Here is a 16,296-nt window from a genome sequence, read left to right on the forward strand (position 1 = left end):
GTATCAATAATTTATCATTAACAAAATTAATATTGAATCTTTAAATTTAATTATGAAGAAAAATTAATTTTGAAACACACTAAATATGAATATCAAATGATTTTTAATACTATCATTATTATATTTACAATAATTATCAATAAAAAATAATATCGTTAATTTAAAATTTTATTTCCTTATAAAAATAATTTTTTACAATATATTATTGATTTATTAAATTTATTTCACATTTAAATTTTAATTTTAATATAACAATGATTTGAATATAAAAAATTTATATTATAATTTTAATATTTGATTGAATTTGAGGTTTTAAGAAAAACAAATACCATTATTTAATAATTAATTTAATAATGCCCACTATTTAACACTATATTAATTAATTTAATAATGCCTACTATTTAACATTCTTGATATGATCAATTAGTATATAACTAATGTTATTATATTTATATTAATGTTAAAATGATCAAATTAATGCTCTTTTAATAATTTTTACTATTTAATTTTGTGAAATTTGATCAATTAATATATATATTTATATATATTATATATAATGTTGTTATGTTAAAGTCAATCGATACATATAGTTTTTTTAATTCAACATTTTAATGGTACATTGTGTATTATTATATTTATTGTAGCAATATTAGTATAACAATTCATATACAAACTAAAAACAAAAAAGATATATGGTTGAACTAATTAATTGGTGAATTATTCATAATAAATATCTTTTTTGTAAATGATAATTGAAACTTTTTTTAATAATGTTTACTATTCAACATTATAATTAGACAATTGGTAATCGATGAATATTCTTAATCTAATTTTAATTTTAAAATGGTCAAATATCAAAACTAAATTAATACTATATCAATTAATTTTTGCATATCATGGATTTTTAAAATTTTTAAATGTTGATCATTAAGATTAAACAATTTGTTGATAAGTTTTTAATGTTTACTATTTAACATGCTAATTAAACATTTACTCAATCAGTATGAACGATTAGATCAATGTAATTATATTGACATTTCATTTACTTCTAAACAAAAAAATAATAAATGCAAGAAATATTCTTAAAATTTTAAAATATTTGTTAAAAAAAATAATATAATGACTAAAAAATAATAAAATAAAAATAAAAATAAAAATAAAAATTTGTTATACTAAGTGGCTAAGGTAAAGTGTCCAATGGTCTAATGGATTATTAACTTAAGACTTAAGGATAAAAAACCATTTCTATAAATATTTAGTGAGCTTTATTTCTTTAAAATATTTTTTTATTTAGCATAATGGTTTTGGACTTTTATTTTTATATATTAGACTTATATATTTATTTAGTTATTTGAACTTCTAAGATGGGCTAGAAGTAATAGACAATTTTTTTAATAAAGTAATAAATAATTTTAAAATACAAAATTATTATATAATGAGCATTTATATAAACATTTATTAATTTTGAAATTTTAACTTTACTATTTTCGCTTTATTTTTATTTAATTATAAAAAAATAAAATTAGTTATTAAATTCAAAATTGCCAAAAAAAAAAAATTTATAGCTTATAAGATTTTAAAACTATTCAAATCTATTTAAGTTTATTCAACTTGAACTGCACTGAATCTAAAATAATTTGTATTTGAGATTGTCTAAACCCAAAAATATCAAAATCCGAAAGGATCCAAATCTAAAAAAATCGTAATCCATATGATCCGAATCCAAAGATAGCCCGATTCAAGATAGCCCATTTGCCACCTTTAATTTTATCTTAGTTGGCAAAAAATTAACATTGTTAATTTTTTTATCCAAATAAGAGTTTAATTGAATGTAAATAAATATTTGAAGAGTTAATTAATTAAATAAAAATAAAGAGGCTAGAATTTTTTATACTATTGTCATAACTTATATGTCCATGAATCTATTGCTAGATACAAACTTACGGAATCATAACCAATCTTGTTTAGGTGTAATTGATCATCTAATAAATTTATTTTTTTAAGGATGTTCTAAGCTTAACTAAGGGTTCCTAAAAGAATTAGTTTTGGTTTACGTTTCAAAACTAGATTTTAGAATTAGATTTGATAGTACGATTGCGTGTGGAGAAAGTTATAGCATCTTCACAATGCCCACCCTAAAATAGTACCAATTAATTTTAAATTATCCTAAAGTCTTAGTTAGATGGTATTTTTATTTGTCTTTTACTTAATTTAAACATTTACATATTGGAAAGAATTTTAGGTTTTCCTCACCATTTTATGGAATTCCTAAAAATTTTTCTCACCTTAAGAGTATTCAAAAAACACATTCGTTAAAGAGGTTCTGTCATTAGAAGAAACTTATTTTTATTTAGTCTTACTCTATTGAAAACATATCTAAATTTTTCACCCTCTGGGTCAAATTTAAAAATATTTTTCACCTAAAATTTTTTTAGATAATCATTCATTTGCAATTGCTAAGAATTTCACCCTCGAAATTTATTCTTTATTTTGCTAGTTTTATTTCTAATACATCTAAATTTTTTACTATTTGGGCCAAATTTAAAAATATCTTTCTTAGAATTTAAACTCTTATTATTGAATCTTATTCATTATTTATTTCTTAAATTTTAGAATGAAAAGAAAATGCCAATTATTGGTTGAAAATCTCATAAAATTCTTTCACCATTTGGGTTGAATTTTGGAAAAGATTTTTACATAGAAATTCAACCATTTATGATTTTTTTGGATTTTCATCCTTAGATAATTGTTATATATTTTCAAATGAATTTATAAGTTAATTTTTCTAATTTTTCATTTGAAATTACTTTTATTGAAATTTCGTTTAAATTATTCAACCATTTGTACTAAATTTAGAGAGATTCCTCACTTAAAAATTTTTTAAAAATTTTACCATTTAAAATTTTTAAGAATCTCATAATCATATAATTATTGACTCATTCCCAAAATTTTATGAAGTTAATTTGTATATCTTTTTTACCTTGAAAATAAATACTAACTATTACTATTGAAATTTTGTCTAAATATTTCCTCAATTGTGTCAAATCTAGAAAAATCTCTCACTTAAAAATTTTTTAAAAAATTATCTATTCGTAATTTCTAAGAATTTCATCTTTGGATAATTATGATTATTTTCAAAAGTTTATTAAAGTTTTATTATCACATTTATTAAATTATTATAACTTAGAATAACCTCCTTTAAATATTTTCCTAAAAATTTCAATTAAACAAAATATGTCACAAATAAATAAATAAAATGAAACAAAATGAGAAAAAAAAAGAAAATTAATTAATTAATTAAATTAAAATAAAAAGGAACTCAAAAAAATAAATAAATAAATAAAATGAAAAAGCAAACTTGCAACGAATCAAGTCGTAATGAGTCATTGCACAGATCCTAGTGAGTTGAAGCACGGATCTTGAAAATATTTTAAAAGCAAAACAACATCGTCTTGCTATGGTATTAAAGGCATCAAAATTTGATTTTTCTCAGTTTCTCTTTGTCTTTTTCTCTCCCTTTTCTCAATTTCTCAATTTTCTCTCTCTAGAATTGATGAACTCCAGTGGTAAAAAACTAGGATTATTTTCAGATTCTAAAAAAGTTGCCAAAAAGTCACTAAAAACTAGAATACTTCATCAGAAAGTCGTTAGAAAATTCAAGGTCCGTTGAAAAATTTTATTGAAATTTGGGATTTTTTTAGAAAAATTTCAAAAAATTATAAAAAACCTTTTTTTTTGCAAAATTTGATCCTTCAACGCCGTACCCTATTCTAATTAGTCCAATTCCCTAAAAACTAACTTCAAACAACTTCCAACTCATTGATTTTACTGTCTTTTTTCTTTGATTTCTTTTATTACTCTCTAATTGCTATGTTGTGTGTTTCTTCTGTGATTGCTATGTCTATTTATAGGACAAACTAGGAAAGCTTAGATCAACTCAAACTCAATTTGAAACTAAGGATTATCAATTTAAATTTTCCTAGTTTATCAACAAGCCAACTTTTAGTTGTTTTCTTTTTTTACTATTATTTTTTGAAATAATCAAATAACTTAAAGATTAAAGATAATTAACAAATAAATATAATAATTTTTTAAACGAATAAAAAACATAAAAAGAAGATAAAAGAATAAATCGAATAAAACCATATATACTGATAAATAAAGGTAAAAACATGAAATGAAGTAAAAAAATAACTAAAAAAAGAAAAAGATTCAACTATTGGGCTTAAAGCAAACTCAAGCCCAATCGATTTAGGCCTCGGACTTAATATGATGTCTACAATTATAGTTCAAAGTTTGTTTACCCTTTAGCCAAAATAAAAGATTTTTGTGTTTAAAAAAAAAACATAATTTTAGGATATTTAAAAATATATATAAACAACAAAATAAAACTCAAGAGTGGTCCACTCTCACCTCTAGTTTTCACCTTTCCATAATTTTTATGATATATGTTTGTTTAATCCAATCGTTGTATTTCATGTTTTATTCATGTAGATCATGCATGTTCAATTTTATGTTAATTAAAATATTTAACTATTTTTATATAAAAAATTCAAACATTAAATATATTTCAAAAAAATATAGTATTCTAGATTTATCATTACTAGGAATTGCCTTATATGTGATGGAAGAATGACCTATATCCATCGCAGATATAGTTTAGTAATGAAAAATTGTGATAGAAGTTTTCTGATAGAAATCTTGAAAGTCACTCAAATACTTGACAATAAATCATCTTTTTTTACATTGTAGAATAGTAATATTTTTAACAAGAATAACTTTATTTAGGACAATTTTCCTCTCATATAATATTGCTAACTTTTCCCAAACATTATGGGCATATATCTCATGCACCACATGATAAAATACATTGATATCTACTCATTTTCTAATTGCAGCTAGCATCTTTCTACCTAAATATTTTTAATCTTCATCTTTCATATCCATTGGCTTAGCAAAATTACTTGATATTGATTCATACAAATATTTGTAGTATATATGATATTTCATTATTAACTTATAAATTGAATAATTTGAAGTTGTTAATTTCATAAAACCTATATCACTCTCTATGATTTCAAACAAAAATTATAATAGAGAAACATTGTTTACTACAATACCTTTTTCTTAGGATCCTACAATACCATCATCATTGAATGCTACAATACCAATATCTTGAGACGCTGCCGCAGCTTGGATATCAATTGTTGGGCCTTTAAACAAAAATATTAGTGGAATAATGGGAAAAAAACTATGAGATCTAGACATCTAGATTTAGCCAATAATAATTTTGGGAAAATGAAATGCAAGCCAAGTAATAAATAATATAGTAGAAAAAATAACAAACAATAAAGTTATGTGAAAAACCGTATGGAGTGAAGGGAAAAAATCTTGGTGCAAAATCCAAATAAAATCCCTAATAAGAAATAGGTAAATTAAAATAATACAATAATTTATGCTTTTACTCAAAGCTTAAAATTCACAACAATTGGAATAATGTAACAAAGTTACCTCTATGGAAGTATATTACCTAAATCTCTTTTGAATTGAATAGAGTATTATGACTTTCTATGATGAAAATACCCTAATAAATATCTAAAACATGTTCAGTTGTTGAATACCTTTATTTTTCTCCTATTCTCTTTATGGAAACCTCTCTCTTTACTCTTTTTAATACACCAAGCATAAGCCTGATGCTTAGTGTTTATAGAAGATGCAAGGCTTCTATCCACTCTTCTAACGCGTTATTTACTACGTCATTCTTTCATTATTGTTTTTCGATGTAACATGTATTTTATTTATTTTTCTCTTTTACATTCTCTTTTTTGTGTTATTTGATGCAAAAAGAAAATTTTCTTTCCTTTTTCAAAAGCAAATTATCATTGACCATCCAAATCAAATGGGAAAAGGACCGTAATCTACCAATGACTCCAAACTTAGCAAAGCAATTAAAGCCACTCCTTAACATTGAGCTTTTCTAAATTCAAAGCAAGTATCTTAGCCTCACTAACTTTTAAAAAGGTGTTTGGTTTGAGAGAATGTAAGATTCCTCCTAGCAATCTTGTTTTTCATAATGTAAATCTTACGTTTGGTTCCTATAATGTGATTCTCTAAGGTTTTCTATAAAATTTCCAACATTATCAAGAAAAGGGAAAATAGCCCTAAATCATAAACCTTCATTTCCATGAGTTTTTCTAAGATTTTTGACAAAATGTAAAATTTATCTCATTTTTTCTTAGATAAATAATTTTTATGATCTATTTTAGCCTTCATATAAAAAAAATTTACATGATAAACCGAGACCCAAACTGACACACACTAAGCATTCCAAGTCTTCTTTTTTAACACCTAGTAATGACTATGTTTAAATTTTATTTTTCAAAAAATATAAAATTAATTCAATTTTTATTCATTAGCATTAAATTTGTGTTTAGTTTGTACAATTGATTTGAATTTATTTAATAAAGATACAACAATTGTTAACATATGTTGTTTTAAATAATATTAAATTATTTGAAATTAAAAATACAATACCATTAAATTATTTGAAATTAAAATTATTTTAAATATTTATTGTATTGAGATTTAAAGATAAACTATATTTTTGAAATTCTAAAATTTTAACAAAAACCTCTTTTTTTTTAAAAAATAACAAACCTAATGGATGTCAAAATTTTATTTTTGAAATTCCAAAATTCTATTAGATGTTGAAACTTTTTTCAAAATTCTAAAATTTTAACAAAAATCGCGTTTTAAAATAAAAAACGTAGTGAGTGTAACAAAGCATAACAAAATTAAAATAAAACGTAAAATATCTTTATTTAATATTATTACATATAAAATTTAAAACATATTTACTTAACATTATTATTTATAAAACTTGTTCTAGGAGCTCCATACCCTAAAACCCCTGGGATGGGGGTTTACCATTCCTTTCCAACCCCTACGGTGATCTTTCCATGAAAGTTGATCCACATATTTTTTCTGTATAAGGACAACCATTGTAAAAATAGTAATTAGGAGTGTAAAATTATTTTTGTTGAAAATATGAAAATAATTCAAAATCATTTAATTTCAATGAAAATAACATGTTGTTCATGTGTAATTTGTTATGAATGTCATATATTATTTACATACTATCGAAGATAATATAATAAAAGACAATATTAGATAATCTTATATTTTTCTAAACCAAATATAAAAATCTTAAATTATCTAAGTCAATAAAACTCAAAAATTATATATTCTCTTTTAATATCTCTTTGTTTAGAAATCATTTTTTTATCAAAATCTAAAAATTCACGAACCAACTCACCCTAAAAATTTTTTTTTCTAGACTACAAAAAAGATAAAAATAAATATCATAAAAAATCTTTGGGGCCTAAGATCTTGTTTGTCAAACTCTCTCCCACTTATTTTACTTCTTTTTCTTTACATGGAAGTCTTTTTCCAAAAACATCATTCCATGAAGTTAAGCGTGCGCATGAAATCCTTATCATTGAAGGCCCCTTCCGAATCATTAGGTGGCATAGTAACAATTCGTTCTCCCATTGAAAACAGCCTTGCTATTCATTTACAGCACAGACCTTTGTGGAAAACAACAGTCTCTCCAGCCGTACATATTTGCCTGTTTGCGACAGCACATGTAGCTCATTGAACCACAACTTTCAAAAACCATGCACCCCATAAATCTCCGTCTCTTTCTCTCGGAATCTTTCACCATCAAAATCAGGGAGAGAGTTCAAAATTTAAGGCGGCCATACTCTTTTTCCTCTCTCTTTTGGCTGCACTCCGCGGGTCAAATTATTAGAAGTTGGAACCCCCACAGCCGCAAGCTTATGGCAGGCATTCGTCCATGCCTCGCCGTCACTACCCCTTGAATCTGGTTTGGCATTATTTATTTATTTTCAACAAGGACATCAGTATACCAAGTCGTCAGAAACATTTAGTAGTTAGTAGTATTCATGATTGCCAGCACACCCCTACCAGAATTGGTGCTTACTGGGCAGACAGTGAAATTTAACGTAAATATCTTAAATGATGCTCCGTTTTCGATATTTTAGTTAGATATTTCGTGGGATACTTATCATTGCATTAGAGATTTTTCTTAAGATCATAGGAAGAAACATCTTTTTGAATGACATAGACATTTCAAACTTCTTTTTTTTAGCCAAAAGAAAAAAAAGGCCAAACTATGTTGGTTGACTCAGTGATGTTACTTGGCCATGTGAGGAAGGTGATATGCTGAAAATCTTGCAGCAGCATAACAAATGATGAGGCTTGGGATAATATTTAAGTACAACAAAGAAAAGAAAGGCTATCAAATGAAATAACGAACCCAATAAAAAAGTAAGGAAAATAACGTACGGAATCATTTCATTGGCAGTTAAGATAGATATTTCTTCATTATGCTCAATTGCCTTTTCGGGACACAACTATTGTATCGGCGAAGATATGCTTGAACAGTAAAAACACAAACCCAAATCAAAATTTTGAAATCTGAGTAGTTTCATCATTACCATCAGACCGGTGCAACCTGATATTTATTGAAACTAGAAAATTTGTCCCGGCTACGCTCCGGAAGATTTTTTTTTTAAAATACAAATTATGTGTAATTTGTTTAATAAGAAATATATGCATCATCTCATTTAAGTTAAAATTTTTGGTTAAGATCGTCTCAATAAAAATTATAATAATTGATTGAGAAACATTCTATTTTTCTAAAAATTTTTAATTATAATAAGTATATAGATATGAAAAGATTAAAAAAAAGGTTTTTTTTTAACCTAACTATTCTCATTTTTTAATAAATCAATAATTTTGGTAAAATTTTAGAAAATTTTCACACTCAGAAATTTTTAATAAATTATTCACTCACAATCTCCTTGAAATTCCATCATTATTTGAATTTTGATTTTTTATCAAAACTTATGTAAAATATATGTAATGCTGTAATCATACAATTTATTCAAAAGTTCAAAAATCGTTTCATTACTCTGGTGAAATCATTATACCAAACCAAGCTATCCCTTGTCCTTGAAATCATTATATCAAATCAAGCGATCCCTTATTTATGCTACCATTTCAAGAAATCAAGCTCTCTCCCATTTTTTTTTTCCAAAATTTTATTTTTATAATTAAAAGATTAATTCACTTTGTGAAAATAATCCTTGAAATTCCCTCAAAACTTTTGGTAAGTATCCATAATTTTTTCACTAAGAGTTGAAAAAGTAATTGTCACTTAACACTTTTCAAGGAATTCCATTTTAGGAGATTTTCTCTAAATCACTTTTTTTATGAAAAATTATTATCTTTTATTCAATTAACATATATTTTTAATTTATATATTTTTATTTTCATAAATATTATTTAAAGCAATCTCATATTTAAATCATACACAAAATAATAAATAAAAATAGACAAAAATTATATCGTAAACTACTTAGTTAATCCAAAATTTGATGGGTCAAAGCTCCAATTTTCGTGAAATGGGATGACCATGCCCACTGCTCTTTCTTTTGTTTACAACAACTCATAGAAGTATAATCCTAAACCTTATCTATAAAGACTAAATACTCAATTTGGAATTAAATGTTTTGGTGATTATTTAATTCGGGACTAAAAGTTTTAATTTATACAAATAAAAATTAAACATTATCGACCTCTAATAATATAAGATTTTTTTCCATGGAAACTTGGTTGTGAAAGATATGCGCAATAGTAACACGTAAAATCTAGTTGATATAACACTTTAATGCTAATTTGGCTATTATTTTTTAGTATTTCTTAAAAAATAAATATATATATCAAATATATATTCTATATTTATCAAATATATATCAAATGAAGGACATAAGAAAAGTTTTTAACAGAAAAAAAAAAAAAACCAAAATCACCAAGAGCAGATTTGTTCTATCCTAAATCACCCGGACAACATTTGAGGCTAGGGTTCATTGTTAACCCTAAATCTCTTTTCTATTTCAATTGTTGATTTTGGAGTTTTGTCAAAAGTATTCATTGTTCAATCGTGGAGTTTACAAATATGGAGATTTATTTGCAATCATATTAGGCTCCAAAAAAGAAATTTTTGAAAGGTTAGTTATTGTTATTTTGTTGTTAAATTTGTGTAGGATAAATAATATTTGGGTATTTTATGGTTCTATTTTTCTTCATAGTTAGGCATTTTATGGTTCTGTTATTTTTTTCTTCATTACTGAAGTTTGTGTTAATTTTTCTTTTGAATATTATATATTCATTTATTATGTTTAGGATGGATGAGTATTATATTATATAGTAAATAAATTATATGTTAACAGAATTAAATTTTCTTACTTTTGCAGTATGGGATTTGATTATTGTATTCTATGATTTTACTATGCTAGAACATTTGTTAGTGATGGTCCAAATCTTATGTACATAAATGAGATAGTAGAGGACTTGACAGTTGATCCTAATAAGATATTTTATTTTAAGTTTTAGACATTTATAATGAGGCTAGCTATATGAATATTAGTGAGATATTGTATTTGAAACCTGAAAAAAGACTAGTTGATGGGCTGGTGGTAGTAACTAATGATAGAAACACTTTGATATAATTACGTATATGGTAGATCATAGTGTAGTTGATGTGTGTATAGAACATGGCATAGATAAAGCTGTTTTAACTCTTAAGCTCTTAATAGGTCCTAAAGTGGAAGATGTAGCTGAGGTAGTAGGGAATGAAGGGGTAAAAAATCAATATATAGCTAAGGCAATAGGAAATGAAGATGTAATTGGGATAAAAGCTAAAGATGCAAGTGATAAAAATACCAATGAAGGAGAAGATCATCCTTACTCTATATAAATTTAGTATTTGAATGGTAATGATGATGAAAAAATAGTTGCTGTTAGATTTAAACTTAAAACTATGTTAAAAAATGGTAAAGGTAGGAAAGATGGAATGGGTGAAGGAGTACAAATTAGTGTGAATATGGTTGGAGATAGAGTTGATAATAACAAAAGAATGGAATCAAAGTCAACCTCACCAGTTGAAGTAATATTGATGATGTTGATAAGGGATATTAGTGTGAGTACTATGACTTTAATGAATATAATGAGCCTGTTAGTGATGAAAAGGAAATGGTTAACAATATTATTAGGATGAAAAGTTTTATATTAAGTTTGGCATGTTGTTTAAAAATTCAAAATAATTTAAATATGCTGTATCATTACTTTCTATTAGGACAAACAAGGGTATCATTTGGACTAAAAACCATAAGAGTTTTGTTAGATATTAGTGTGCTGCAAAACAATATCCTTAGGTAATCTATATAGCTTATGATAGAAAGTTACAGTCATTTTAAATGAAGACTTACAATAACACTCATGAATGCAACAAAGTTTTTAAAAACCTAAGGATAAGTCAAGCTATTTTGGCTGAGTTGTACACAAATAAATTTATGAAGGATTATTTTATTAAGAATGTATAAATGCAAAAGTTAATTAAGAAAGAATTTGATACAATGTTGAATATTAGCATGATAAGAAGGGCTAAAAAAAAGGCTGATAAGGTGATTAGCAATTATAAAGATATGTTTGGACTTTTATGGGATTATGTTGATGTAATAAAGGAAACTAATAAAGGTAGCATAGTGAATATACAAGTTTATTGGCCATTGCTAATAGCTTTATAAGGTAGAGTTATTTAGGCTTATTTTTAATGCTTAATTGATTGATTTTTGCTTAGTTCTTAGCAAAATAATGTTCTTTCTACTCCTAAATGGTAGAATTTTTTGTTTTATAGGTTTCTTGAAAAAAATAATGAATCTTGGTAAATCTTGAAGAGTCTTAAAGATTTTTGGATGATTTTTTATGCATAATATGAAATTTTGGAATGTTCTTGTTATGTTCTTATGTTTTTTGAAAATCTTAAAGTTAAAGAATAGGAAGATGTTCAAGATTGATTTTATGAAGTTTAATGGAGTGAGATTGATGCAATCTTAAAGAAAAAAAAATTCATACAAGATTCAAGTTGGTAATTTTGGTAATGAATGAAAATAGAATTATAATTTCAAGTGAATACAAGTCCATAGTAGCTTATATAGGTACACATGTATGAGAGCACTAATGGATGACATGGTATGGGGTCTTTTCTTATTATTAAGAAGGATGACATGAATGATGATGTCATAATTCTATTTAGTTTTTCTACTTAGATTTAGAATTCTTATTCTAAGTAGGATTTGTTATTCCTAATTCTACTAGGAATGTGATTTACATAAAGCTATAAAAGGAGCATAGGATAGGCAACATTAAGAAAGAGTTCTACATGAAGTGAAGCTCTAGTTTTATCTAAGAATTCAACTCAAGCCATGGACTAAAAAAAGAGTTCAAGATTAAAACAATTTGAAGTAAGTATTTAGAAGTTATACACCATAGCTAAATGTAACTGATTATTCATTCTTTTATGCATGATTTGAGTTGATATATGATGGATATGATCTAGAAAACAAGAAGGGTCTATAAGCTTTCTTTTTACAAAGTTCTTATTAAAGTTAACTACAAGAGGCATTCTTGGATTCAAAAGTTCTAGTTCAACTAAGAGTGGGCAAGTTCTCTTGAAAGATCCCTATTGGCCAAACATACGACAATTTTTTTGAGCCTATAAATACATCATCAAGTTGTAGAAAAAAGGTGTAAAAGGTTAGGGTGACAGAACAACTTATTAAAAATTTTTATTAGCATTCTTGTTCTAAGTTTTCTTTAGCATTTAACTTTTGGTTTTAAAGATATATTAATTTTTTAATTTTTTGGTTTTTAAGATTAGTTTATGCACATTGTTCTTACGTTTCTAAGCAAATAGATTATGTTTTAAAAGCTCTTTTTTCATTTAGCTTTTGTGGTTTTTAATTTAAAGATTGAAAATTGCAATTCAATTTTTGGATATTGGTGCATTCAAATTTATGATTTTGGTAGATATTGCTTATTTGATTTGGTTAGCTACTGTTTTGGTGATTCAGTCATTCAATTACAATTTAAATATTCTGTAAGGCTTTTGGTTATTGAGTTTAAAAATGGATATGATTTGGTTTATACTTGAATTGTCTAGATTAAATGTTTAGGTTTCAATCCTATTTTAGTTGCATTTGTTTTTGCATGATCCATTTGTTTTAGTAAATTATTTACTTAAGCCAATTTCTGTTTATTAGTTTTTTAAGTGAGATAGTGATCCAAGAAGGGAATGAATTGGATTTCTTTAAATTTTTCTCTAATAATGATTTCAATATAATTTAATGTAAGAATTAAAACAATAAACTCTTAATGAAAAATATGATGCAAAAAAGAATTAATGAACTTAAGGCAAATATAACAAGTAATCAAAATAAAGGGATAAGGATAGAAATCAAACATAAGAATTTATAAAGATTCAGTCTTTCTCTACGAGGCACTGTCCTTTCTCTTGGTTGTCCACATCAAGGTTTCAATCCATTAAATTGAAGAAAACCTTTACAAGATACAACCCTATCTTGTACTAAATCCCTATCTTTTTCTTAAGATTTAGATAGCAATCTCTACCCTTACAATATCAAGATAATGCTTCATCTCTTACTTATAAGATAACCTAAATAAATTTTGCAAACTAAAATACCCTAAAGGTTACGTGTTTGCCTATTGAAGTACAAAGAGATTGATGAATAAAACACAATGATATTTTGGATACAAGAAATACAAAAGATATTGAATTTAAGTTCTAAAATGCCTGATTTCTTTAAAATAATAAAAATATGACTTGTTTGATCTTTTTTTTCTTGATTCATCAACATTATCGGTGTGTTAGAATGCCTAATTTATAGAGTAATTTAGGAACTAGCTATTGGAGAAGTTTGGTAAATGAAAACACATGATTTTCTCCTTTGAGACTAGCTATTGAGCTTGTTTGCAACAAAGGGATCAATCCGGTGCATTAGGGGATTGATTAATTTTTGAATTTCACTCAATTTTAGATCATTATAGCTGATAAAATCAATCATGTTCCTTAGAAGATCGATCGGGTCAAACTAGGTTTTGGATTCTTGATGAACAGTGCTATTGGTTATCTCTTAATTTGCACTCCACTCACTAATTTGATCATATCTTGAGTTATATAACTCCAAATCAAAAACCGTTTAAAGATTTAGAAACTAAACTTAAAGGATTTTCTATCCATAAAAACTCAATACCTAATTCATTGTCTATGAACTATAGTGAATTTTTAAATCTACCTCTTATATAGTTTTTAGACAATTGCATAGTGTCTAGTAAAAATTCAAAATCATTTCATAAAAAATTTGGATTTTGATTTTGTTTAATCCATTTGAAAGTAGACTCAATGAGCTTTTCAACCATATAAAATTCAAATATTAAAACTTTGTGAATTAATACAGAAAAATAAAAAAACTCAATGTTGAAAAATTTTGTTTTTATAAAATAACTTTCTTAAATTAATCTATTTCTCAAAACCAATATTACCAAAATTGTATTGAGTCCAAGATGAATAAGTTCATTTTTAAAACAACAATTGGACTTTCAATTAAACTCAATAAATAATTTTTAAAGAAAGATTTGGTTTGAGACAAAGAAAGGCTTGCTTACACTTTAAAAAACATATTATTTATTTGGTACCAAAAATAATAAAACTTAAAAACATGTACTCAATAAATTTTTTTCGAAATCTTAATCAAGCTTATTTAGCTTGATGTTTTTTCATTTCAAAATAAAGATCAATTTAAGGCTAAAATTGTTTTAGATATTTTAATTGATTTCAATTTGATTATTGCATATTGAAGGTTATTTCAAATCGGTTTAGGGTTGTTAATTAAGGTTTGCATGAAACTGCATGTGATTAGAGTTTAATAGTTTCGATTTCTGCTTATTGGTTTAATTTAAATTCTATTTTGATTTATTTTGGTTCTATTGTATGTTTAAAGACTAATTTAAGTCTATTGCATAGTTTTAAAGCTAATTAGGGTTTCGGTTTAAGTTAGTTTTATTGACTTGCATGTTTTGTATTTTAATTGCTTTAGTGTTTTATTCAATTTTGAATAAGTGGTTTTATTTAGTTTCAGTTTTTATTGTTTTGATTACTATTGCATGTTTTTATCTAGTTTCGGTTTATTGTTATTTGCATGTTATTTGGTTTAATCTTGCTTTATTTGATTAGTTATTGCTATTTAGGTTGGTTTTACCTATTTAGGTCTTGTTGATTCCTATTAGATTGATTTTGGTTTTAATTGGATTGCATATTATTGTTTCGATCTTAGCTATATTTAGTTATTTGATTCTTGTTTAGTTTAATTTAGTTTGGTTTGCGATAGTATTGCATGTTTTAGGTTTTATATGATTAGTTTACATTATCTTTGATTTAATTTATCTAAGTATAAGTTTGAGGGATATAATTTTGGTAATTGTAATCTCATAGACACAATCTCTATGGGACGATACTTTTATTCTTGTCATTATATTACTTGTACAAGTTTGTGCGCTTGCAGATCACCCTAACAATTGCCAACTTCTTCACCTATATTTAAAAGGTACTATATATGTTTTGGAGCATTTAAAAAATGTTTGGAGAGTGGTTGTAAGCCTTTTTTGAGACTAGATAACTCTTGGCTGAAAAGCTTGACCAATGGTGAGTTGTTATATAATATTGGTAAAAATGGAAACAATCAAATGTTTCTAGTGGCAAGGGTGATGGTGGAAGTGGAATACATAGCTTCATGAAAATGATTTTTTGAATTGTTGAAATTAGACATTATATCTTTGAGAAATGGAATAAGCTGTGTGGTCATGATAGATCAACAAAAGTTAAATTTTTAAATACAAGTTTAAATTAAATTATGTACTCAATAGTTAAACTAATTACTAATTAATTTCATATCACTTGTAGGGCCTTGACAATACAATTGTAGAGTTATTTCCAAATGTTGAATATAGATTTTATACGAGGCATGTCAATATGAGTTAGGCGAAAAAGGGACACAGGGGTGAGAAAATGAAATGGGCTTTTTGAACAATTGCTAAGTCTTCAACAGTCAGAGATTTTCAAGAAAATATGAGAAAATTGTAGGAAAAGAATGATATCATAGTTGTTGACATAATAAAAGCCCCAACGCAGCAATGGTACAGAGCATTTTTCAACACATACTCCTTGTATGAATTGGTTGACAACAACTTATGTGAAGCATTCAATTGGACATTACTAAATATAAGGAAGAAATTAGTGATTTCATTATTTATAGACACAAGAAAGAATTTAATGGTAAGAATTGGAAAAAAGAG

This window comes from Durio zibethinus, chromosome 6, assembly GCF_047325235.1.
Source record: "Durio zibethinus cultivar Kanyao isolate XHJ-2024 chromosome 6, ASM4732523v1, whole genome shotgun sequence".
Taxonomy (NCBI): Eukaryota; Viridiplantae; Streptophyta; class Magnoliopsida; order Malvales; family Malvaceae; genus Durio; species Durio zibethinus.